This window comes from Panthera pardus, unplaced genomic scaffold (genome assembly GCF_024362965.1).
Source record: "Panthera pardus isolate Hobbes unplaced genomic scaffold, ASM2436296v1 HiC_scaffold_7, whole genome shotgun sequence".
NCBI classification, from domain to species: Eukaryota; Metazoa; Chordata; class Mammalia; order Carnivora; family Felidae; genus Panthera; species Panthera pardus.
The window spans coordinates 37014716-37041114 of record NW_026527002.1 but is presented as its reverse complement, the minus strand read 5'-3'; positions in this window follow the sequence as shown (position 1 = coordinate 37041114).

Genomic DNA, 26399 nt, shown 5'->3' with positions numbered 1-26399 from the left:
AAAATCCCATTAAAATAAACCTTGTAGAACTCATAAACAAACTCAGTAAAGTTTTAAGACACAAAATCAACATTTAAACATTACTTGCATTTCTATACACTAACAACAGACTATCTGAAAGGGAAATTAGAAAATCCTACTTACAATAGCTTGAAAAAGAATTAAAAATTTAGGAATAAACTTAAATAAGGAGGTGAAATATTTGTGTACTATAAATGACAGAACATTGAAAAAGATATTTTAAAAAATAAAAATGGAAAGGCATCCCATGTACATAGATTAGAAGACTCAATATTTTAAAATATCTTCACTACCCAGAGAAATCTACAGATTCCATTCAATCTCTATCAAAATCCCAATGACATTTTTTACAGAAAAAGAAAAAAATCTAAAATTTCTACTGCACCAGAAAAACACCTGAATAGCTAAATCAATCTTAACAAAATAAGAACAGAGCTAGATATGTCACAGTTCCTGATTTCAAGATTTTTGCAAAGCTATGGTAATCAAAACAGTATGGTACTGGCATAAAAACAGACATAGAGAATAACTGAACAAAATGGAGAGCCTAGAAATATATCTGTGCATATATCGTCAATTGATCTTACCAAAGGTAGCAAGAATACACAATGGGGAAAGAATAGTTTCTTCAATAAATGGTGTTGAAAAAATTCGAATATTTATATGCAAAAGAATGAAGTTGTACCTTTATCTTATACCATATGTAAAAATCATTCAAAATGGATGAAGGATTTAGACATAAGCCCTAAAACCGTAACACTCCTGCAAGAACACATAGAGGAAAAGTTTCACATCATTGATTTTGGCAACGATTTCATGGATATAACACCAAAAGTGCAGGCAACACAAGCAAAAATTGACAAGGAAAAATAAAACAAACAAAACCCAAACAAGCAAACAAAAAATTCAAATGAAAAAGCGTCTGCACACTAAGGAAATAAGCAACAGAGTGAAAAGTCACTGTACAGAACAGGAGAATATAATATACTTGCAAACCATATCTCTGATAAGGGATTAATATCCAAAATATATAAGGAATTCTTACAACTCAACAGCAAAAAAACCCACTAATAATCCATTTTTAACGTATTTTATTTTCTATTTTAAAGAGAGAGAGTGTATGAGTGGGGGAGAGGCTCAGAGTGAGAGACAGAGAGAGAGAGAGAGAGAGAGAGAGAGAGAGAGAGAGAATCCCAAGCAGAGTCCACACTCAGTGCACAGCCTGATACAGGGCTTGATCCTACAACCATGATATCATGACCTGAGGCAAAATCAAGAGTTGTATGCTCAACAAACTGAGTCACCCAGGCACCCCAATAATTCAATTTTTAAATATGCTAAAGACTTGGATAAAAATTTCTCCAAAGAAAACATACAAATAGCTAACAGGTGTATATTAAAAAATATTCAACACTACTAATCATGAGGAAAATGCAAATCAAAACCACAATGATCCATCACCTCACACGTGTTGTGATGGCTACTCTCTGAATGAATGAATGAATGAATGAATGAATGAATAGGACAAGATGTGTTGGTAAGAATATGGAAAATTAAGAAGTCCTTGTATACTACTGATGGAAATGCAAAATAGCACATTTACTATTAAAAACAGTACGGAAGTTTCCCCCCCAAATTTAAACTACCATATCATCTAGAAATCCCACTACTGGATACTTATCCAAAAGTATTGAAATCAGGATTTCAAAGAGATATTAGCACTCCCATGTTCACTGCAGTACTATTCACAATAGCCAAGAGGTAGAAACAACATACATGTTCATCAACAGATAAGTGGATAAAGAAACTGTGGTATACATACAATGGATTATTCAGCCTTAAAAGAGAAGGAAATTCTGCAATATATGATACCAAGGATGAACCTCGAAAACATTATGCTAAATGAAAGACAAATACTGCATGATTCCACTTATATAAGGTATCTAAACTAGTCAAATTCACAAAATCATTGAGTGAAATGATGGTTTCCAGGCACTGGGTGAAGGGAGGTATAAGGGATTAACTCATTAAGGGGCATAAAGCTTCAGTTAAGCAGGATGAATAAATTCTAGAGATCTGCTGTACAACATTGTACCTATAATCTGCATGAATATATCTAACAAAATTCTGGAAAAATGATTAAAAGGGAATGTACAAATAAACATAATGAAAAGTATACATTATTTCAGGTATTTCAAAGATTAAATATGTAATAAGTTAATATTATCAACTTTATACCAATACACTTATAAATAAGCAGGAAAAATTCCTAGAAACCCACAAGTGACAAAAATTTGACACGAAAAGAAATACAAAATTTGAATTATTCTATTAGGATTAGATAAATAAAATCAGATGACAAAAATTTTTCCATACAGGAAATTCCATACTGAGGTCATTTAACCACCAAATTCTATCATAATATATAATTTTCATCTTATAAGGCCACGACAGAAATAAAATGTGACTAAACTTTATGAGACTCGCATAACCTTAATACAAAATATTGACGAGAATATAACAAAGAAAAAGTACAATCCTAGCCAAGTATTAGTGAGGATATGCAGTTACAAAAGTAAAGCTACAAAATAAAGCATTAGCAAACTGGTTCCAACAATATATGAAAAGAATAATTCATCATGATGAAATTGGGTTTCTTCCAGAAATATAACATAAGAAACTTGGTTAATATAATTCACCATGCAAATGGATGATAGCAGAAAATATTATATGATTATTTCAGTTGACTCAGAAACAGCCTTCAGTGAAATTTAGTGTCTATTAACTAAAAACAAAACAAAACAAAACACCCTCAATTATCCAGAAAGTAAAATTAAGCCAACCATTTCACCCACAAGGTTGCAGAAAAATTAAAGCCAGAGAATATTAAGTATAGGCAATGATATGGAGCATTCATAGATTGCAAGCAGGAGTGACATTTGATACCATTTAATTCTGTTAAAGATGCACCTACCTTACCACTTAGCAATCCCACTCCCACATACATATCCTAGAGAAATTCTTAAACACCAGAAGACAGGCAAGGAATACTTATAGCAGTATAGTTTGGTCATAACAAAAAAAATTAAACCAGTCTATATATTCATGAACTATAGGACAAATTAAATTTCTGTGAAATAAAGTTCATGTGAAATAATCTACAGCAGTAAAAATGAATGAATTACAGCCACATACTTCAAACTAGATGAAAGGGCAAATCACAGAAGAGTAAATACAGTGTGTGGCTTTATTTCTATAAATTTCAAATGCCTCTAAAACCAAACTATATTATCTAGAGATACAAATAGAAAAAATAGAGGTGTGAAAATAAGGAAAGGCACACCAGAAAATTCAAATGTACTGGTAATATTCTATTTCTTAAACTGGTTGGTGATATTTAGATATTTATTTTATTACTATTTTCTTATCTTACTCAGATACTATTAATATCCCTTTCATCTATTTGATATTTAAGAAACAAATTAAGAGGAGCCAAGATGGCATAACAACATAGAAGGTTTTTTACATCTCACATCCATGAAATACAGCCAGATCAACACTAAACTATCTTGCACACCTAGAAAACTGATTTGAGGATTAACACAACAATCTGCACAACCTGAACCACAGAACTCAGCAGGTAGGCGGTGCAGAGAGGTGAACTGGAGGAGAGAGAAGCCACGGAGGGAAGAGAGGGAAGCTTGCAAAGAGAGGAGGGAGATTGGGGGAGAGTATGGGAAAAGCATTCCCCAGCCTCCCAAGGCAGCTGGAGAGAAAGTGGAAAAGTGGAAACAACTGTGGGAATATAAAAATAAAAAAGGAGGGACAAAAGAGAAAGGAGCGGGTTTAAATTCCATTAAGACTCTATAAACAGAGGGAGCACAGAGTCTGAAACTCTGCAGCTCAATACCTGACAGTGCTGTGGTGAGAAGGGTGAATCTCCAGGAGCAGAGTGAAGTCTGGGGGCTTTCTCAGGCCACACAAGGAGAGGTGGTTCCCTACTTGGAGGACATTTGGTAGAGTCCATGTGGCCACCTCAGAAAACCCCAGAGGTCCCAGCAGACCTCAGAGAACAACCACGTTTGCTGGTCATAGAACAAGGTCGTTAAGGGTAAAGCCACGTGCCAGATGTATGTTGTGATTTTCCATAATCCCTGAACTGCTTCTGCTACACGATCACATGAACTTTTTCTTGGGCAGGCTGGCACCCAGCCACAGTCTGTGGGCATCAGCAACAGTGCAGTCCTGTGAACATTCCTGGCCATTGCTTGGATGAGACCCTGCTGCAGAGGGTTATAATGGGTCAAAACCACAGTCCCTCAGAAATGAGGGGTCAGGAAACACAGCTGTATCTGACATAGAACTCAGGAGGGAGGCGCCGCCTGGCAACCTGATAGTTTGGTCCCGGAGAGTGTAAAAGCAGGGGGAAGATGGAAGCTGGAGTCAAAGGACAGGTGCGCAATTGCTGATCCCGAGAACAGAGTTCCGATATTAGAGACTGGGTAGCTGGGTGATGCCATTTTCACCGCTCCCGTGCACGCACATAAACATCTACATGCGCAACAACAATCCACCCCACTAAGCTAAGCAGCACCATCTAGCAGAGAACGGAGCCATTACTGCCTATAAAGTGCTTCGTAGTTTGACTTCTGGGGAAGCCAATGTAATTTCAATCATATTTCAGTCTGTTCGCTAGTCCATTATTTCAATTTTATTTTCTTTTTTTTTCATTTTTGGTTCTTTTCCTTTTCTTGAATACAGAAAGAGAAAAAATTTATTTTTATTTTCATTTTTTATTGAAACTATTTTTAATTTTTTTCTTCTATATATTTTATTTTTCCTAATTTTTTAAAGTTCTATTTTACTTCCATCATTTCATTATATTCTATTTCAGTGTATTCATTTTTCAAAATCTTTAAACATTTTTCTTTTGTTTTTTCTCTTTTTTCTCTAATCTATCAAGCCCCTTCAACACCCAGACCAAAACACACCTAGGATCTAGCATCATTTGTTTAATTAGTGTGTGTGTGTTGTTTTTAATTTTTTAATTTTATTTTTTTTTACCTTATTAATTCCTTTTCTTGCTTCAAAATGAACTTACCCCAAAAGAAAAAGCAGGGAGAAACAACAGCCAGTGACATAGCCAACACACATACAAGCAAGATGTCTGAACCAGAATTTAGAATCACGACAATAAGCATATTAGCTGAGGTCAAAAATAGATTAGAACCCCTCTCTGCAGAGATAAAAGAAGGCAAAGCTAGTCAGGATGAAATAAAAAAATGCTGTAACTGAGCTGCAATCTCGAATGGTTACCATGGCGGCAAAGATGGATGAGGCAGAGCAGCAAATCAGCGATATAGAGGACAAACTTAGGGAAAATAATGAGGCAGAAAAAAAGAGGGAGACTAAGGCAAAAGAGCACGACTTAAGAATTAGAGAAATCCGTGACTCATTAAAAAGGAACAACATGAGAATCATAGGGGTCCAAGAAGACAAAGAGAGAGAAAAAGGGTAGAAGGGTTATGTGAGCAAGTCATAGCAGAAAGGTTTCTAAACCTGGGGAAAGACACAGACATCAAAATCCAAGAAGCATAGAGAACTCCCATTAGATTCAACAAAAAACGACCATCAACGAGGCATATCATAGTCAAATTCACAAAATACTCAGGCAAGGAAAGAATCATCAAAGCAGCAAGGAAAAAAAGTCCTTAACCTACACAGAAAGACATCTCAGGTTTGCAGGAGACCTATCCACAGAAACATGGCATGCCAGAAAGAAGTGGCAGGATATATTCGATGTGCTGAATCGGAAAAATATGCAGCCAACAATTCTTTATACAGCAAGGCTGTCATTCAAAATAGAAGGAGAGATAAAAAGTTTGCCAGACAAACAAAAATTAAAGGAGTTTCTGACCACTAACCCAGCCCTGCCAGAAATTTTAAGGGGGGAACTTTCTGAGGGGAGAAAAGACAAAGAAAAAAAAAGAAGACCAAAAGCAACAAAGACTAGAAAGGATCAGAGAACACCACCAGAAACTCCAACTCTACAGGCAACATAATGGCAATAAATTCACATCTTTCAGTACTCACTCTAAACATCAATGGACTGAATGCTCCAATAAAAAGACAAAGGGTAATTGAATGGATAAGAAAATGAGATCCATCTATATCCTGTCTACAAGAGACATATTTTAGACCTAAAGCACCTTCAGATTGAAAGTAAGGGGATGGAGAACCATCTATCATGCTAAAGGTTGCCAAAAGAAAGCTGGAGTAGCCACACTTACATCAGACAATCTAGACTTTAAAATAAGACTGTAACAAGAGATGAAGAAGGGCATTATATCATAATTAAGGGGTCTATCCACCAAGAAGACCTAACAATTATAAACATTTATGTTCCAAATGTGAAAGCACACAAATGTATAAACCAATGAGTAACAACATAAAGAAACTCATTGATAATAATACCATAATAGTAGAGGACTTCAACACCCCACTTACAACAGTGGAAAGATCACCTAAAGAGGAAATCAATAAGGAAACAGTGGCTTTGAATGACACACTGGACCAAATGGACTTAACAGATATATTCAGAACATGGGAATGCAAACTGGTGCAGCTGCTCTGGAAAACAGAATGGAGGTTCCTCAAAAAATTAAAATAAAACTACCCTATGACCCAGAAATTGCACTACTAGGTACTTATCCAAGGGATACAGGTATGCTGTTTCAAAGGGACACATGCATCCCAATGTTTATAGCAGCACTAGTAACAATAGCCAAAGTATGGAAAGAGCCCAAATGTCCATCAATGGATGAATGGATAAAGAAGATGTGGTATATATATACAAAGGAATATTACTTGGCAATCAAAAAATGAAATCTTGCCATTTGCAACCATGTGGATGGAGCTAGAGGGTATTATGCTAAGCAAAATTAGTCAGAGAAAGACAAATATATGACTTCACTCATATGAGGACTTTAACATACAAAACAGATGAACATAAGGGAAGGGAAAAAATAATATAAAAACAGGGAGGGGGACAAAAACATAAGAGACTCTTAAATATAGAGAACAAACAGGGTTACTGGAGGGGTTGTGGGAGGCGGAATGGGCTCAATGGGTAAGGGACATTAAGGAATCTACTCCTGAAATCACTGTTGCACTATATGCTAACTTGGATGTACATTAAAAAAATAAATTAAATGTAAAAAAGAAACATAAAAATATAGGAAATGAAAAATATAAGGATATCAATGTTTTTTCCTGTTCCAATGTGATATGATTTCAAGTTATTATCAGAAAGCTGACTCCAAAGTTTTCTTCTTCACAAGTGGCTCCTGAAGAATTTTGTTTTGCACACCACACAATTTGTTGGCATAAAGGTGGCTGCAGAGTATGCACAATTTATTGTCCTTTGAAGATCAATGTGCTACTTAACCACTTTGCTAAGTAACAAAAAGATGCACAAGCAATAGTTTGTAGATTCCCAAATGTCCTGCCTGTCTGGTTCACTTTTGCTAATCTTTCTATTTTATGTAAGTCATTCTGTACAAACATTTCTCATCTTTTTTTCTCTACTCTAAGTGTTCAAGGACATAATGGGTAAAATGGAAAAATTAATCTCCAAATCAATATATAATTCTAAATAATAATATGGAAATATTGCAGTAGTCTCATATTTTCATGTTGATGGTAAATTTTGTACTCTCATATTTTTGCACAGCAATATATATATATATGTATTTTTTTGAGAGAGAAGGCCCAAGCAGGGGAGAAAGGCAGAGGGAGAAAGAGAGAATCTTAAGCAGGTTCCACGGCTCCAGACTCAGCACAGAGCCTGAAACAGGGCTCAATCTCATGACCTTGGGATCACGACCTGAGCCGATACCAAGAATTGGACACTCAACTGACTGAGTCACCCAGGTGCCCCTGCACAACAATATTAAGATTTGAGATATTTGAACCATACAGTGAGAAACTGGCCACAAATGGAAATTAATTTTAATTATTCAAATTAACACAATAGCGTTATTACTATTAAAGTAATAAATATATTTAAAACAAAGCTTTCACCTAAAGTCATATGATCTGTGAAAATAACACTTTTTATCACTAAAATACAGTTTTATATTTTAATATAGTGTTGATAGAGTAATTTTTAGGTTTTTATCAATAAATTAATTCCACTGGGGCACCTGGGTGGCTCAGTCAGTTAAGCATCTGACTTCGGCTCAGGTCATGATCTCACAGTTCATGAGTTTGAGCCCCACGTGGGGTTCTGTGCTAACAGCTAAGAGCCTGGACCCTGCTTCCAATTCTGTGTCTCCCTCTCTCTCCAGCCCTCCCCAACTCATGCTGTCTCTCTCAAAAATAAATAAAAATATTTTTTAAAAGTTTTAATTAATTCTACTTAAAACACGTTCTATCTTGGATATATATTTCTATTTTAATATAAATATCAGTGTAAAATATACTCTGTAGAACTAATTTGGGGGACCTTCAAAATTTAAAGTGATATGCCTTTCTGTCCTTACAAACATGGTTAAGGTTCCATCCATTTTCAATATAGCCATCAAAATTTTTAAGAATTATTTTTTAAGTGTTTATTTGTTTGGACAGGGTGGGGGGAGAAATGGGGTGGCAGAGAGAGAGAGAGAGAGAGAGAGAGAGAGAGAGAGAGAGAGAGAAAGAGAAAGAGAGAGAGAGAGAGAGAGAGAGAGAGAGAGAAGGAAGGAGGGAGAGAGAATCCCAAGCAAGCTCTGCACTATCAGAACAGAGCCTGACATAGGGCTGAAAATCACAAACCATGAGATCATGATCTGAGCTGAAATCAAGAGTAGGGCACTCAACTGACTGAGCCACCCAGGTACCCCAAAATTTTGAAAATTCTTGAGAGTCTGCAAATTAAGAGTATGGTGACAAGGACAGTGGATGGAATACAGAAGGAAAAGAACCACTCCATACACTCTAGCACAAGACAAAGCATTCAATATTTTTATTTAAATAATAATATAAATCAACAAAGAAGAGATATCACAATAATAAAAACAATTATTCTTAAGGGTTTAGAGGGGAAGAGATTATTGTGGATTTAACCAATCTGGAAAAGCTAATGAAAGACAGGACATGAAAGGTGGATATAAAAGAATGAGCACAATGTGAATAAGGAGTCTTTCATGTTAAAAACAATAACTTGAGCAGAGAATGAAAACAGAAAAGCATAAAACAAATATAGGAGACAATGTGTAGAAGAGTACAGTCATTGTATTTCTGTCTCTACCTTCCCAGGAGAATGAAAAAATGATGGCACTGGCCATGTGACTACTTCTGGCCCCTACACATGTAATTCTAGCCCAAGACCCACCAGAGCTCCTTTTTTTCCTTAGCCATGATGGCCAGCAGTGTTTCAGAAGTCTTTTCTCTGTCAATCTGGGTCCCGAGGAAGAACAGTGTGGATCAGAGGACCAACTGAGCAGAAAAAGGTATGGCATCCATTACTTTAAGCCACTGAAATTTAGGAGCTGACTGTTACCACCACATAACCTACCCCATCCTGACTCTTTCACAGATGGAATATTTAGAAGAATAAAGAGGCATAAATTCAAAGAAGATTATGAAGAAGTTTAAATACCAGGCTAAAATATTTCAAGTTTATTAAAGAAATAGTCTATAGGCAATCATTGAGGTTTTGTGAAGAAAGAAAGGAATCGGTTAACAAAGTTTTAAAATAAGTGTGGGCACAGTGATACGATGAATTATAGGGAAGAAGACAAGAGATACAGAGGTCAGTTAACAGGCTATTGCATTAAAATGAGTCCAGTATTTCAAGCTTGAGTGCCTTAGAGAAACAAAGTGCAATTAAGGTATAGAACAATCCAACTGGAAAGATTGTCTATCTCTGTTAATAATAGTGTCATTTTCTTAAACTGATTTTGAAAGAAAGATTATTGTATATGTGTCAGGCTTGGGGTGACAGGTCAATATAAGTCAATGTGTCCAACAGGGAAATGGAGATAGGGAAACAGAAAAGTTCAAAGGTAGAGAATTAGATCTGGGAGCCATCTGCCCACTGGCTGGCTTGGGTAGATGTCTAGATAGTGGTGACATTCACCAGGGTAGACCCTGTACAAAGAGAAGCCATTTCAGGAGTGTCTCAGTCAGCATTTGGTGCAGGAAGCAGAATTCACAGATGAGGAGCAGCTGTTTCCAACCAAGAGGTAAGGACTCTACTGCCGATACCACATCTGGGAAACTAACAGGGGAGCACAGAGCTCCAGCTGCCAGCACTCATGCCTGATGGAGATGTTTTCTGCTTATATCACTGTAGAAAAGAATGACTCCCACCTTCCCAGTAGTTCATGAGTGCATTTCTTTAGCAGAACCTCAGTCACATCCAGCACCCTAGCCACAAAGGAGTCTTTGAAATATGGTGTTTGGGCTAACAGCCCCTCTAATACGTGAAGGGAGGAAAGTGCTGAAACACAGGAAGGGAATAGAAATGGATGCTGATTGCAGCTAGATAATATCTAGCCCAGGAGTAATGGTAATACACTTAGTTTTATTTGTGCTGAATTTGAAGTCCCTCTGAGACATCAAAGTGGAGAAATATAATATCTCCTACACACTTATAAATAAGATTCTGGGATCTTGGAGAGAGTTCTGGACTGAGTGTCAACATTTAGGTGGTAATTGAAAGAAATGAGACTGTTCAGGGAGAATATTTAGACCATTTGAAGCGTTAAATCTCCTTCCAGATAACTACCAGCATTCAAAAGGAAAGCCTGCATTTAAAGGCAGAAGGAAAGAGAGAAATCAAGGGTAATTTGCTCCATATCAAGCACACCATTTCTGACAAAAATTTCTAAGTACTGTACTCAAAACACTATAGATCAATCCTATGTAGTGGATGGAATGAATAATATGTGAAGACATAAGTGGTTTGCAATCAGAAGAACTGAATGGAACTGATAACAAGTTAAAATATAGTAACGCATAAAATTTCCCAATGTGAATGTATGAATGTGTCATGCATGTATATATATTTTAATTGATTTACCTGCAAATTAATAAAAGGCTCTAACAAGAATCTTATTTTACAAGTTGACATTGTCTCCCTCCAAACTTGAAGGTAAGGTATAAAATAAAACTAAGTATGTTTTCATTACACTTTCCTACTTAGATCAATTTAATATCTCAATTATTTTTAAAAAAATATTTCCACATGAGTATTTATGCTCTTTGAGGAGTATTAAGCATTACATGAGGTCCAAAGATTAATAAGGCATTATCCTTGCCTTAAATGATTCAAAATTTGTTAAATATAATGTTGCTGAGAGTAGATCTTAAGCATTCTCACCACACATACATCAAACATTATCTATTTGGGAGATAGATGTGTTAATTATCTTGATCTCGGTAATCATGTCTCAGTGACTATGTATATCAAATTATCACATTGTATACTTTGTATCACATTATATGCTTTGTCAATTATCCCTCAATAATGTTGAGGGAAAATAGATGTAACCTTCAGGATATATTCTGTTTGTACTATTGTTATGATTTACAACTATGTCGGAGTCATACTTATTGTTTAGAGTGATTTCTCATTTCTAATTTGTATTATTTTTAAAGCATAATCTTCTTCTACTGAGGTTATAGTTGCCACAAGGATTTTACAATTCAAACTGGTCTTACAAAGATTTATATTTCCTTTCATATTTGGGTCTAGTGAGAATGCAGTTTTCTTTTAAATTCTGTCATTTTTTTTTTGGCAGGCATATTCTTTCTGTTTCTCTAACAATTGCCTGAAAGTGTCCACTTGATTTTTATGTTTATTAAAAACAAAACCTGTCCATAAGCTTTATGAGATCACACATATACTATCTACATAGGCACATATACCCACAGATTTTCAAACCTAGTGTTGTAAATGGTTAATAAGCAAACTCATTGACCATGTTTTTATTTATGCTTCCATTGTCAAAACTAATAGGTTCTTCTAAAGTCATATATTCTGGCTTAATTAGGGATACTAGTGGTACTGAGTAAATTAAAATGTGTTTGAAATTCCACAATGCCTACATTAGACTTCAGGTCTGATACGAACAGCACTTTCCCATGATAATATCACTTATCTTGGGACACACGGATTGACCTTTAAGAAAATAAAAAATTTACTTTCCTAATACCTGCTATGTGTTTGTATGTGAGTGCAAGACCTTAGTAAAGCACATATATTTACAATATCGTAAATATTTAGGCGTGCTCCATTTGCACAAACCTGGAAAACTCGGGCTTAGAGCATGCTATTGTGCCTTGTTTGACTCAGATATTTAGGGATGCTCTACTAATTTTTAGTTCAGTTCAAAGGTGGAGTCTGAATACTAAGAAAGTAAAAACATGACCATTTTTAACTTCGTATGCCTAATGAAATAGTTGGCATTTGTATTTTAACTAGACTTTAAGTATGAAACAAGGTAGAGATCCTAAGGACAGTTTGCTCCCATTTAGCCACATAAGATTCCAGCGTGCCATCCATGCTTACTGAATATGTAGGAGCCATGAAGACAAGTCTCAAATTAGGTAGACAATGAAAGTAAAGTGCCCAGCACCAAAAACCAAACCTGTATCTAATTAGCCAACATCTACATCAAGGCCAAGAGGTGGAAGTTTGAAACGCTCCATATTAAAAGGAAAGCAGATAAGGGAAAAAATAAAAGAAAAATAAAAGGGTGATTAAGATTCCAGGGCAGTTTCTGGCAATACTTTTTGTTATCTACTTCTTAACTGCATTAGTAGGTAGGAATATGGTAAGAGGATGTGTCAGCCTGGCTTAAAGGTAGGATGACAAATTTATACTCCAGCTATCTTGATATATCATGACAAATAACATTGTGTAAATGTAAGAAGTACCACAGGATAATTTGTCATATGTGTATATCAAGAAATGATTAGCACAATCAAGGTAGTTAATACAACCATCACTTCACTTAGCTACCATTTTTTGTGTGTTGATAAAAACACTTGAGATCTACTCTCATCAAATTTCAAATATACAATACAGTGTTGTCAGCTATTATCACCCTTCTGTACGTTAGATCCGCCAAACTTACTCATCTTATCATTGAAAGTGCGTACCCTTTGACCAACACTCCCCATATCCCCTACCACCCATCCCCTGGCAATTATCATTCTGCTCTCTGTTTCTGTGAGTTTGGCCTTTTTAAAGTCCAGATATAAGAGAGATCATGAAGCATTTGTCTTTCTGACTTATTAAAAGATATAAATAACACAGGTGTAAAAATATAATGATATTGTTAATAGTATTTCTCCCTTCTGAAGAGCAATTTATTTTAACTCTTAAGCTTCCCAGGATATTGAAATTCTGTAGGCTATATTATTGTCTGCTCTTAAGATATATAAGGGGAAGAATTTAAAAGGAGAATGTAAATACAATAGAACTAATTGAACATAGAAAGTGCCCACATTTAATTTCAAAAAATGATATTGACATGTTCCTTTTTTTCCTAGGATATTTCGCTCTTCCTGTTTTCTTTTCCATTAACACTTCTCTGAACTGACTGCAATCTTCAGGACAGCCTTCTTCAATGTAGTGGCAAAACCGAACACAGTCAAACCTAAAATTCATTTTTGATTTGTGGGTCTACTCTTACCAAGCACATACTACACTGACTCTTGGTGTCCATCAGATGTGATGATATCAAGCTAAATATCCTTGCAACACAAGTGCTCTATCACGGAATCTTCAGGATTTTACTTACTAGGTTTGTAGGAATTTGTCTCCAGCTCTCCAAAAATGTCCATCCACTTTCTAGCTACAGACTTTGGGTAGACCAGTTGTTAATCCAACTTTTTACATCTGTATATTCATTATAATTATTTTCCATGGCCGTAATTTTTACTCTTCAAAGCACACTAGGTATCATCATACATTATACTTCTCTTTCTTGAGACACAGGTAATTTGTGCCTGAGAAATTGAAGTTGGATTCCAAATAAGTTGGCTTCAATAAATTGAGGAGGTCTGCCATCCCTGATCTGGCAACCTATTTTTATTGTTGTTTTTGTTTGTTTCGAGTTTTGAAGCAGTTTATTTCTGAAAACTTAATCATGTTTTTGCTGTATATTTACTGTGACCTAAACATAGCATCGGAAAACGTAGTCTATCTTTTTCTAGGCTTCATATGGCCTCTTTTAAAAGTATCAAACAGTTTTGGAAAACTCCATATAAATTTATCTTTTACTGTAATTCTTTTCTCCATTTTTATCTTTGATGTTTTCCCAAATTAGAGAAAGTCATTTTTTTTTAAAGAACAGGGTAACATTTTTATTTAAAATGGCCATAATTACAACATGCAGATTTCCCCCACAATAGGAAAGTAGAGCATTCCTATGAAACCTTTCATAAATTGAACTGGGCTAAACTGTAGAGTATCCACTGCTTTCAGATTATGGCTTTTCTTTTTTGTTTTGTTTTGTTTTACATTTAAAGAATACTTATTTTTTGATTTTAATTAAATTCCAGTTAACATACAATGTAATATCAGTCTCCAGTGTAAAATTTAATCATCCATCACTTCATACAACGCCAGGTGCTCATCACAAGTGCACTCCTTAATCCCCATCACCTGTTTTATCCCCCATCCACCTCCTCTCTGGTAACCATTAGTTTGTTCTCTATAGTTAAGCGTCTGTTTCTTGGTTTGCCTCGCTCTCTTGTTTCTTCCCCCCTTTGCTCATTTGTTTTGTTTCTTAAATTCCACATATGAGTGAAATCTTATAATATTGGTCTTTCTCTGACTTATTTCACTTAGCAAAATACTCTCTAGATCCATTTGTGTTGTTTTGGCCTCACACTTAGAAAACATGATTTTACACCAAGCCAACATTTTAAAGTCTTTTCTGTGGCTGGCAACAATAATCTGTAGGCACATGTCTAATGAGGCTATCTCCTTTCATTTCTGTAAGGTTGAATAATATGTCATTAAGTGCTTCTATACATTTTGAGGAAACTGAAAAGTGACTAAAAAACTTTTATGATGAATGTTGCAATATCACAGGTGAGTATAATATATAATATATACCCCTTTTTAGCAGTCTTGTATAAAAAGTACTCAGGACACTTAACTGGTAAGATTTTTTCATTATTTTGGGGAAGAAGTTTACAGACTGAATGGAATTTGTCAAAATTTATAATTCTACAGTCCATGAAATATGAAGATACATGAGCAAAGTCTATTTTGTTTTTGGACAAGATATCAACAGTCTTTTGTTTTATGTTTTCTGAAGTTTTACTACAATCTTTAGAGAAATCAAATGTTTTGAAACTCCATTTTTGTTTTATTTTTTTATTTAAAAATTTTTAAAATTTTTTTTATGTTTATTTATTTTTGAGACAGAGAGAGACAGAGCATGAGCGGGGGAGGGTCAGAGAGATAGGGAGACACAGAATCTAAAACAGGCTCCAGGCTCTGAGCTGTCAGCACAGAGCCCATGCGGGGTTCGAACTCAAGGACTGCGAGATCATGACCTGAGCCGAAGTTGGACGCCCAACCAACTGAGCCACCCAGGCTCCCCTTATTTAAATTTTTTAACGTTTATTTATTTTTGAGAGAAAGAAACAGAGAGCAAGTGGGGGAGGGTGGAGAGAGAGAGAAAGAGGGAGGGAGGGAAGGAGGGAGGGAGAATCCAAGCAGGATCCAGTCTCCAAGCTGTCAGTGCAGAGCCCAACAGGGGCTTGAACTCGTGAACCACAAGATCATGACCTGAACCGAGGTCGGATGCTCAACCGATTGAGCCACCCAGGTGCCCCTTAAAACTCCATTTTTAAGTCAAAGTGCCAAAGAGCCAGGAGGAATATTTTCCTGTTGCTGTAATTTGAGGCATCACTTGATATATTGTAGAGAGTATGAACATTGGTAAGATCCAACAGAATCAGCTCAATAAATTTGTTATCAAAATTTCTCTTTTTGTTTACCCACAGGATATTCTGAGGTCAGTTGCAACCTCAGAAGCTAACTTTACTCTGTTTCACAAAGCAATCAGTTAATGATGCAACAGCATGTATTCGTTCCTGTGGGATTCCAAAGCTACTATTTTTTGCTGAGCATTGGTTTCTTTTTGGAAGATAAAAGCTTTTGATTGACTTAGGAGGACTTGCCTGTCTTATCCCAACTTGTGAGATACATTCCTCATATAATCAATCTTTCACATTCCCTTTTCCCCCATGCTTAATCCAATTATTTTCTGCATATTGTGCATTTCTGCTTTGGGCCTTTGCCTTCCTAATATAATTGTAGATGCCCTTCAATCTATTCTTAAAATAACACAGTAATTTAGACTTTTTCATGATGGTCATGTTGGAATTGGTAGTACAATCATTCCCATTTTCATTTTCCGAACTCTAAGAAAATATGGTCACTCTTAGGTTGTTGTGAAAACAACACTTCATGATGTTAAAAAATTATAATAGCACTATTTCAATACAAAGCACAGCAGTTAATTCATAGCCAAAGTCAAAAACAGAGTCACATACTCACGATGGCAATGCACTTAAATTACACCTTGAATCATCCATTGCCATGAACTACAAATCACAGTTGCCAATATCAGTGATCAGAGAAGAAAGAGGGAAGAATAAAACATGACAGCAACTATAAAAGGTATATCATCTATGCCATATTCATTTCACACTAAAAAAAAAGTATTGCCAGCCCCTAATTTTGAGACTATTGGGTGCAATTTGTACTGTTTCCTGTCCTTCTTCATTCATCCTTGAAAACTGGGAATTTTCACATTCTTGGGAGGGGTTTCCTAGGACATCAGATTTTTAGTACTAAAACCTGGAGAATATTAAGAAGATTGGGATGATCGGTCACCTGCCTAAAGAACCAGAGACAGACTTGGTAGCCATCAGTCATTTCTACATACCAAATCTATTTGAATGAGCTGAGAAGTTAACTACGTGGTTTGAACAAATAGGCCATTTAATCTGAGTGGTTGACGGATGTGGACACAAACTAAGCAATCACCTTTGGAAAAATGTGGCATCTTCCTGGGGGCCTGATCTACTTTTGGTAGGAACTAACCTGATTCCCAATAGAACTGAAAGTGTTTGAAAATTGTCTCAGTGACCAAATGTGAAGGTTTGAGCTTTTATGCTATCAAGCCTATAAAGTCCAGGAAGCTTAATATATGTCAACGGAATTTCCTTACTATGTTTTAAGTTAGCTCTCCATCTCTCAGATCACAGGGACTACACTAAGCTAGACTGCTTGCCATTTACACAAGTTTAATAAAGCCTTTAGTAAAATGATCCTGTACAATTTTGCATAATCACAGACTATTATACATACCTATACATTTGGAAAGCAGGTTCACAGGTAGGATTTCCCCACAGGCTTAGAGTTTCTATTTAAGCCCTTTACAGATCTATAAACAAAAAGCTAACAAACTAGAAAATTTGGCTATTAGACACTTATGCAGTTTGAATTTTTAATGCTTACTAAGAGCACTTCTTTCGGGGATCCTGCTGAACTGGGAAAACTTCAGAGCACCAAGTAATGAATGCTCCATCTTCTTGTAATATATAGATTGAACAAAGTGTTTCTTAACCAAGACCAGGGTAAGGGGCTATCATCGTTGCTCTGGGAGACAGTTGGGTGTCCAATTTCAAGCAGAAATTCAGACAACTTTACAGAATCCAGAATCCCAAGTGTCTGGTGTGAAATGAACCCAATCACTGAACACATGCAGGTAAGTTCACTATTTCATTTCCTTTCTTCCATGCACTCTGAATAGTGTAATAGTGAAAGCTATATATTTATGTTAGGGCGATTTTTAAAAGGTATAAAGTAGTGTATTTGGTGACATGCCTCTTTTCAACTCTGATGAAAAAATTCTTTTTTTGTCAAAAGAACAAACTAGAAGTCAGGAAAAACAGAAGTTAGTCTTAGCCCAGCCACTCTGTTCTGACCTTGAGTGAGTCAGTGACCTCTTTTTCTATAAAAGTTTCATCTTTCACCAAGTCGGTGAAACAAAGTCTAAAGAATCAATTACTCTTATGTGAATTTCCCCTTCCAATCAGGGATAACTGTTCAGTAAACTATTTTAAGATGTTCCTGTGAAAGATGCTTACTTTCCTTGCTTAAAGACATTGTCTGATACCTAACAATATAGACTGTGTAAATAAAAATATAATTATATAGATGATCATTTGTATATATACAAATTAATAACACAAATTACAGATGATTATTTGTATACATACAAATTAAAATTGAAGATTGGATAAGAAAAGCTATTATAGAAGTAAATTATATAATATCATTTTATCTAATATTTCTAAACTTTAACCATAAACAGACTAGTTGTTTGTAATCAGTATGATGATTAAATGCTTGGCTTTCAAAGATTTAGACAATCCCCCAAATAATGAAAACTAATAATTCCCAGGGCCCCTGGGTGGCTCAGTTGGTTAAGCATCCAACTTCAGGTCAGATCATGATCTTAATGGTTTGTGGGTTCAAGCCCCGTGTTGGGCTCTGTGCTGAAAGCTCAGAGCCTGGAGCCTCCTTGGGGTTCTGTGTCTCCCTCTCTCTCTGCCCTTCTCCCACTCGTGCTCTGTCTCTGTCTCTCAAAAATAAACAAAACATGACAAGAAAATTTAAACAAATAAATACATAAAAATAATTCCCAATACTTTTTGAATCCTTAATAGAGGCCAAGAACTTGCTAAGTGTTTTATGTGTATTGACTCAATTATTCTTAACAATCTTTTTGAATAACTATCATTATTATCCCCATTTTGTAGATGAGAAAACTGAAACGCATAGAAGTTTAAGTAACCTGTCTCAAGACATGAAACCAGCAAGTAGAGGAGTCAGGATCAAATTTTGCTTGATATTCTAAGAAAATTCAATAATGAATTATTCCCAGGGGGTCATAAGTAAATATGTTCCTCAAAAGAACGCTTAACTCCAGTGGCCTTTCAGTATGGTTTGTCAAACAGCTGGTTTGGTCATAGGCTGTCATGGCCAATATGGAAAAGTCACTAAACTCTTTTAAACCCCACGAGTTTAAACAGACTGCCCTTGAGTACGTCCACGCATATCCAAGTGAATTATTTCTCTGTTCAGCTATCCTGGTTCAACAGCCTCTTTAACTTTTATAAGGAATCTGGTAAAGAATCTCCAGTTTTAAGGCCTAATTATCTGACAGAGAGCTATTGACAGCCAGTGCTTCTCAAGAACTTCTAGAACCACACACATCCTATATGGAATCCCATGAGGAAAACTGGATCACAGAGATTTTTCAGTTAAGGGTGTAACAACTTTATTCCATCTTACATCTCCCTAATAATATTCAGAATGCAGGGGGGTCTCACAATTCCCCACAACCTTCTTGAAGCCAACACGGAGATTGTTCTTTGAGTCTTTGTTTTATATGTGAGGAAATGGAGGCCAAAAAGTTACTTAGCTTCTCTGACACAAACTATCCAGTCACAGCATGAAAATTTCTAAGCTCACTATTAATGTATACTTTGGTTATATCTTATATTCATCCCTCCAGTTTCTAAATATCTTAATCTTAGATACTGGAGTCAAAAATGCAATGTGTGGGGGACTTAATGGAGGCAAATTGGAGACCTTAGGCCTCAACTTCAGGAGGCAACTTCTAGTTGATTGCTTCCCAAGGAAAGGAAGGCATAAATCTGAATTGTTATTTTCAGTGTCTCTTTTTTTTTTAATGTTGGAAAGTACACTTCTATGCCAGGGAAAATCAACTGTATGAATGTGGTGACAAGTCCCAAATTCAAATACTCTCATAATAACTAAAATTTGCTATTGTTTTTTGGTCCACTTTTTAAATGCATACATTTATCAGAGGTTTTGTACCTGAATATTTTTGTACCATATAATGGGGAAATAACAGAAAAAATAATGGTAGAATAAAGACTGGAATTCAAAATCATGTCTTTTTTTACCAGTCCCTAAACACCTTGATTTTAGGAGTTATATATTCCTGAGGAATGTACATTATCTCCAGTTTACAAAGAAGGCAAATGAGAATTTCCTCCCCAAAACTTCAAGTAGATACTGGAAGTTTTTTTTAGAAATTTATGCAAATTCTTTTCCTGAGATTAAATGAAACAGGAGACCATTTCAATTCCATAGTCATTTTGCCTAGTGACCTAACCTCCCTGTGTTCCTTAAACATCAAAGCAACAGTAATATTTGTCTGAAGTTATGTCCTTATAGGGTTGTGAAGAAACCTTTTCATCCCAAAAAACCTCACTGCACTAGTCAAGTGTCCAGTGCAGTGCTGTGATTTCAAATGGTTGACCTACAACTGGTGATGTAACAGCCAAGAGTGAGAACCGTGTGGCAAGATGCTACTGTCCCCTGATGCTACATAAATGATTTAAGGGTTGAAAAGACAGAACCGAAGGAAGAGAGAAAAGGAAGCAGGGCTATTAGTCCAAAAACTAAGAGGACTCTTTAGTAACTTAGTAACTATCCTCAAGAATTACTGTAAAGGTGTTCCTGACCAGCTATTTTCCGTCCATCACCATAGAGACTGGAACTGAAGTAATGCATTTAAAGTGCCTTAGCAATTTCAAATAAGCAAATAAAGGACCTTTTCAAGAAGCAAGAGTAGCTGACAAGAGTTGCAGTTACTAGTGTATATCCTTCAAAGAGCTGTTTAAAGCAGTCTTCTAGATGGATTATATTTTATTTCATTTTTCTAAGTCTGGGTTTTAGTCTACATTATTCTTATTTTTGCAACAGCCATGGGCCACATTGAGAATCTTATGAAAGCTACAGATCACCCCAGAAAAATGCATATGTTCACAGAGACCTTGAAATTCTTTAAGAACCCCAGGACAGGATGGCACATGAGGTTCCTTCCAGCTATGAGTTTCAGCAAGATGCTCTGAGATGCTTTTAAGAAAAGAACTCTGTATTCTGAGTATCACACTATTCTCTCCAGTTTTCTCTGACTTCTGGCATCAGGCTGGAATCCCTAAGCTGTCATTCTTCCTGCTCTATGTATCATCTAGACACTGAAAGTCCACAACTGAAACAGCGGAACATACTGCAGGAAAAGGGTGGGCAAAAATAAACTCTTGTTAAAGGAAATATAGATCTTTACTGTTCCTGCAAACATCAAACCTAATTCTCTGATGTTCCAAGCCTCAAGGCCTGCTCTTAGGAAAGCAGGGAACCATGGCCACACCCACACTCCATATGTCCTACATCAGAAATCAGTCAGAACTGCCACACTGAACAAACACTTTAGCACTACAGAGAGAGCCATTAAGCCTTTCCTAAATCAGCTTAGCCAAGCACATTAAGGTTGATCTGGCTAAAGTGTTTTTTCAGTTATGGTTTAGCTTGAGCTCAACTGGCCTTAGCAATTGAGTACAGAGAATCAAAGTCTGAGAACAAGTAGAACGAGCAGACGTTCTGCCTAAATCTTATGTCTCCTCTAGTTCTAGTGCTACCTAAGCTTCCTCAAGCTGGTGTTCCCAAGAACCCATTGTCATTGCCACCTTAAAAAAACAAACAAAAAAAACCCTGCAAATTTTAACTTCTCCATCTTCAGAATATCTCCACCTACCATTATTCATAAACTAGCTCATGTTTGAATACATTTTACAAGGCCTTCAGAGAAGCATCACAGTATTGTAGCAAAGAGCCTATACTCAGAAATCAGACTGCATAGTTTCGAATCCCAGTGGTGTCACTAGCTGTATGACTTAGAACCAGTTGCTTGATTTCCTTGTACTTCAGTTTCCTCATATGGAAGACAGAGGAAGTAATAATTCTCATTTCATAGAGTTGTAGGGATTAAATGAGATAAAGCGCATAAAATTCCTAAACATGTGCCTGGCACATAGGAAGGGCTCCCCGTAGTAGTGTCAGCCATTAATATTTCAAACACGTTATTTCATTTGATCCCCATAACTGTACTGGTGGAGAGAGCAGGACAGAGTTAACTGCAGTCATACTGGAAACAGATGCATAGAAGTTGAGTGACTGGCCAATGTCACACAGAGAGTGTTAGGTGCTATTTCCTTTATACCCTCAGCTCATAAACTTTGCTGGGTCATAGACCCTCTGAAAATTTTATGAAAGCTCTTCCTCTCCCCCACCCACTAAAAACACGTACCTAAAAAACACCCAAATTTTTGCTTATAATGTCGAGGGCTCAAGGATTACATGAAGCCCATCTATGACCCCTCCATGGATCCTAATTTCAGAATTCCCTTTTATTTTCTAAGAATTCTTTTTAAAAATGTTTTCTACAAATTTCAAAACTCCTTTCTGTCAGTGATTCTTAGACAATACAGGAGTTTGATTACTTAAAATGCAGCTTGAATTATTAATCCCCTGACTTTCCTCCTTCTACATGTAAGTCAACAAGTTCATTCCATCTCTGTTTGGATCGTTCATACCCATTACCTCAGTCTCTGGGTCATTTCCCATTTGTTTCCTGATTGCCTTCTGCTTCTTTAAACAAAAGTGAAGGTAATGACTACCAGCTGCATTTCTACTCCAACCTCCTATCGTATGCCAAAATTAGATAAAACTGGCCTGGCCAAAAATAGCAGGAATTCAAGCAACTATCAACCTTTCTGAGGCTCTATCAGTCCTTTTTTTTTTTTTTTAATGAATTTATTGGAAGATTAGAGACTGTATTACATATGAATTCATTTTATACAAATCTTTAGGATTTTGTTGGTTCTCTTAGGACCACCATTTTGCTTTCTAAAACATCTTTGGGGCGAGTCAGTTCGTATCACCATTAGATTTAGATTATATCTTTTTTGCTGTTTCTTCAGATGCACATGGGAGTAGAGGATGGGGAGAAATAATGTACTCACCAGGAATTTGACAAGATAATCTTACTTATCTTAGTTACACATGTTAATGAGTCATCCTCTTGGAAGACAGGGAGATATGTGCATTTGCACAGCTGATGTCAGCTGAATTTTATTCAACCTCAGAACACAGAAATAGTAAAAGTCCAATTCTGGAGTAATTGGCACTCATCCATAGATGACCCATAATGACAATTCCTTAAAAACAAAAGTATAATTACTGAGCCAGAGCAACATAAGCTTTGCCTGGAAATCCAAACTTCCTAGGAAGGAAAACATAAATTGTCAAACTATGAAAAAAAATTGGTATTAGGACAGTTAATTTTCAGTCTCAATTAAGACTGTTTTATTTTGGAAACATTGCCCTGGAATTCTAAAAACTGGAATAGACAATACCTCTTGATTTATCTATCTAAAAAAAAAAAAAATTTTAAGTTATACCTCATAAGCTAAAATAACACCAACCTTTCTATGAATTTATGAGCTATGGAGTGATAACTCCATGAAAAATAAAAAGAATTTTTCAAGCTACTGTAAAACAAATAAGTACATTATTAGCTCCATTGTCATGCAAAAAAAGAAAATATAAATAAACCTTTTGAATGATGCAAGTTGTTCTCAAGAGAGAATAGAAAAAGTTTAGCAGGGAGAACACAGTTTCCAGAGGTACCAAACTATGCTTTTGCCTTGTTTCTTCCCTTTATGAATTAAAACAAGATCTACACTGAAGACAGCAGGTAGCATGGAACTCATCTGGGAGCATAAGCACTTTGCAGGCATTTCCAGTAGGTTCTACAATATGCTGCAATCCCCACAAGGGTTACCATGTGGCCAAAGAATCATTGTTTCAACAGTTACTGAGCACCTGGTGTCAGATATTGTCCTAGTCAGAAAGAACATAAAGATACATACAGCATCTCTCCAGTCATCATAGAGACATAAATAATTACAGGAAGCATAATAATGCTGTAAGATACCAGCTGCTAAGGCATCCATTGCCTAGCACTGTAAACCATATTAAACCAGCAGAGTGCCCAAAGACCAGTGTATATGTCAACCAGAACCCCTACACAAGGGGCAATCCCAGCCTCTATCTCTAAACCCAGTTTTATGGGTGATCATCCAGATCCTTTGAGGATATGGTTCTAAGAAGTCAGTACCATTCTAAAGCCAGGGCCTAAAATATTGGACATGGAGAACCTCAAAATTAAATCCAGCATTACCTTTATAACCTTGTGAATGAGTAAATGTAGTCCATAGTTACAGAGCATCTTGTCTTTTTCAAAACTCTTTTAGAAATGATTATTCTTTTGCCATTTGTGATGTTAGAAGACATTATTATTCTCATTACATTATGTATTACCTGCAATATACCACTTATTATATAACAGCTTTATATATCTTACTTACCAAATTATATAATGATATACACCAAATACAATGCCGATATATAAAGCACATAGTCATTATATAAAAACAATAGTGTGTTATAAATCAATATCACATGTTTGCATTTTAATTGTTTAGCACTGGCTTATCCCATTAGAATTAAACTCCTGAGGGTTTATTTGCTTTAGAGGCTGTATTACATATGAATTCATTTTACACAAATCTTTAGGATTTTGTTGGTTCTCTTAGGACAACCATTTTGCTCTCTAAAACATCTTTGGGGCAAGTCAGTTGGTATCACCATTAGATTTAGATTATATCTTTTTGCTGTTTCTTTAATTGCACATGGGAGTAGAGGGTGGGGAGAAATAATATATTCACCAGGAATTTGACAAGATAAACTCCTGAGGATTTATCTGCTTTATATATTTTTACATGCCCATGCTTAGTGAGAACAGGGATAAACACACAGTTGGCCTCTACTACACATATGTCAAACAAATGTTTAATGAATTTTACTTTTGAGAAAACAAGAGCTAAGTGACCTAAACATGGTAAACTGGTTAGTATATGGAAGACACAAGATATAATAAGTCTCCTGGCTCCTTCAAGCTTCTACCAGGTTTTCTCACAAGAACTTAGTGAGGAAATAGTTGGAAGATTTTTTTCTTCCTTCCCACTGTCTTCCCATACTCTCTTCTCTCCACTAAACCTACCCTCAAAACACAAATGGATCCACTGATGACAAAGGGCCTATGGATGCCACTCTGAGAAACAGCACCAACGAAGGGCTTGATTTAACAATCTGACAAGGCCAGGCTTGTGATTCTCATGCTGCCTCCCTCTTTGCTGTCAGGAGCTGGTAGGATATGCCTTTAATTAAATCCTATCTTTGTTTTTTAAACAAAAATTTTTTAAATCTTTCCATTTGACTTTGGAATACTCTGGTAAAAAATATCAGAAGCAGAGCCAGACAGAAATATCTAAAATCCTCTGCAATAACATTGGCATTATTTTAATAAAAGAACTTCCCTTTATTCTGACAATATACAATAGCCAGCTCACAGTGCTTTTTAAAAATATGGGCTATGTGATGAAAGCATGTGCCAATACCAACTATAACCTCAGTAAACAGAACTATTCATGGATTTACACAAGCATAAGAAAAATAAGGAAGATCCTCCTTCCCCCAGGTATCATCTACATGGTCCCTGCTACGTTGCTTGAAATGCTCATATTAACTAAGCCTTGGATTTAGGCACTGAAGATTCTGTTTATAGGCCAAAGATCTTTTGTGAGAGGGTCATCAAAAAGTATTGTAAGTAAAAGAAACTTTGGGTCAAATTAAAGTATCAAAAAAGTCAATAGCCATGAGAAATACTCTCAAAGAATGGGATACAAAATAAGGAAGGTTAGAAGGAGGAAGAAATTACAAACCATCTCTTTTCCTTTGTCTGTCCCCAGCCCCACTGTCCTGGTGTAAGCTCTCATCATCTTTTATCTTGATTATTAATTAGCCCTCTGGCTCTAGTCTCTTCAAATTTCCAAACTTCCTATTCATCCCCAGACTACCAACATAGTGATGAATGTAAAACATAAATCTCATTGAGTCATTCCCATACTTAAAAATTTATTTGTAGTTCCCCATCTCTAAAGTTGAAATCCACACTACTTAGCATGTAAACAGAATGGCTAGTTTCTTGCCTCCCTTTCAAATCACATCTACTCTCCCACAAGTACCCAGATATTTTGTTAATCATTTCAATTAAAGGGAAATAAATATAAATGTAATTTTTTTTTTTGGCATGAGGAAACTGAAGCTTTCAGTGGTTAAGTAACTTGCCCAAGTTGGTGGTAGATGGTAGTGCTAAACCTCAAACTCAGGTCTGCTTAAAAACAAAATACAGACTATTAACAACCATGACACAATGATTGCTAAAGACAAATACATTAAGAATTTAAACTCAATATAGCTGCACTTTAGGTTCTGGAAATGAAGTACAACTCAAACTCGTCACTTGCCTTCATAGTTCTCAAAGTTTGGCTGAAAGGAGTATTTCTGAAATTGTGAT